The sequence below is a fragment of the Sinocyclocheilus anshuiensis genome, unplaced genomic scaffold (genome assembly GCF_001515605.1).
Source record: "Sinocyclocheilus anshuiensis isolate Anshui unplaced genomic scaffold, SAMN03320099.WGS_v1.1 scaffold1550, whole genome shotgun sequence".
Taxonomy (NCBI): Eukaryota; Metazoa; Chordata; class Actinopteri; order Cypriniformes; family Cyprinidae; genus Sinocyclocheilus; species Sinocyclocheilus anshuiensis.
Window position 1 is genome coordinate 176,655 of NW_015546121.1, and position 2,265 is coordinate 178,919.

The window sequence follows — 2,265 nt, forward strand, 5'->3', positions numbered from 1 at the left end:
GACGGCCTCCTTGGCCGGAACAGAACAGGCAGAGAGTTCATAGACGGCCTCCTTGGCCGGAACAGAACAGGCAGAGAATTCACTGGCGGCCTCCTTGGCCAGAACAGGACAGGCAGAGAATTCATAGGCGGCCTCCTTGGCCGGAACAGGACAATCAGAGAGTTCATAGATGGCCTCCTTGGCCGGAACAGAGCAGGCTGAAAGTGCGTTGCTGGGCGCCACCACCACGCAAGGAGATGAAGCGAGCACCACCGTTTCAGGAGGTTCTGCAGCATGCGCCGCCACCTCTGAAGAGACTGCAGCGGATACCATGGCCTCTGGGAGCACAGCAGCGGACACCGCTACCATGTGATCATAAGGCGGCTGCAGCGCCGATCAAAGTCGGACAAATCTTCTAACCAGAATGCATTGCTTTTGTCAGGCGGCAGCCGGTTTTACAGTGCCGCAGGCAGTCAAACAAGCCTATTGTCTCTTATCGAGTATTGATTTGTGTAACCACTGTTTGTAAGTTTGTAAGTTCTCACCACCAGAGATCGCCATTTCCCATCTTCCCGGACTCCTTTACCTTCACTCCACTCACCTGTTCTCTCATTACCTGATTCATTGATTAATTTGTCCCAGCTGTTTACCTGATTGCCTCTTCCTTATAAGCTCCCTGTGTGTACTCGTTCATGCCTTTGATTTGTGTGGTTTCTGTGCTCAGTTTGGTTTATTTTTGTGAGTTATAAATAAAGACACCCCGTCTGCCTGCACTTGAGTCTTCGCCTCTTACAGACCGTGACAAAGGCCTTTTATTTACTTAGGGGCATAGTTATTTTCAAAGCCTTCAACATACGCTCATTATAAAAATAACTTTATTCATGTTTATTTCGTTTTTGCTCAAAATTTGTTTATACTCTCTTCACAGGTGTTCTTTCCAAACAAAAGGAAGTTGCGGGGCAGAAAAGTTTAAAAAATAATTTATGACAAAACGCTTCAGAAATATGTAAGATTCTGCACTATTTGTATGATCAAATACAGATTTTTATCGGAAAATTTAAAACTCTATATCGGAGATATTCAATTACTTTGTCCTTGGGGCAACATGTTCAAATGTCGAGTGCCCGGGGGGCCAAATATTATTCTTCTCATAATGTGTGTACACAAAATGCTATCTTTTCAAAATTATTATTTCACATTGAAAAGCTACAGAAACTCTTTAAGTAATTAAGCAAATATAATATTATTTGTTACACAAGCTGTGAAACGGTCCTAAAAGTAAACATCTATATTTGAAACAAATGTATTGTAAGAAAAAGTGATGAGGATGTTGAAGATCTCGATTAAGCGATGATGTCTCAGATCATTATCTAGTCTTGTGCAAACTTCATATAGCTAAAACTGTAAATTCTACTCCTTGTTACAAGTATGGTAGAACCATCACTTCTACCACAAAAGACTGCTTTGTAAGTAATACTCCTGATTTATCCCAATTCCTTAGCATATCCAAAACCTCAGAACAGCTTGATGATGTAACAGAAACTATGGACTCTCTCTTTTCTAGCATTTTAGATACAGTTGCTCCTTTACACTTAAGGAAGATTAAGGAAAACAGTCTGACACCGTGGTATAATGAGCACACCCGCACCCTAAAGAGAGCAGCCTGGAAAATGGAGCGCAGACTGGAGGAAAACAAAACTAGAGGTATTTCGTATTGCTTGGAGGGAAAGTACCCTATCCTACAGAAAAGCATTAAAAACTGCTAGATCTGATTACTTTTAGTCTCTTTTAGAAGAAAACAAACATAACCCCAGGTATTTATTCAATACAGTGGCTAAATTAACGAAAAATAAAGCATCAACAAGTGTTGACATTTCCCAACAGCACAGCAGTAATGACTTTATGAACTACTTTACTTCCCAGATCGATATTTTTTTTAGATAAAATTGTAACTATGCAGCCGTCAGCTACAGTATCGCATCAGATAGTGTGCTATAGATCGCCTGAGGAACAATTCCACTCATTCTCTGCTATTGGAGAGGAAGATTTGTATAAACTTGTTAAAGGTCCCATATTTTACACCTTTCTGGAGTTTTATTTTAGGTTTTGATGTCCTTAAGAATATATATTTGCGGTATAAGTACCAAAAACCATCTCAATATATTTTTACAGCTCCTTTCTCAGGAGCTCTGCTGAGAACAGGTCGATTTTGGTCTGTCTAATTAATATTCATGAGCCTCTCTTCTGATTGGCCTGTTGTTTTCTGAGTGACGCACGGCCAGGCCA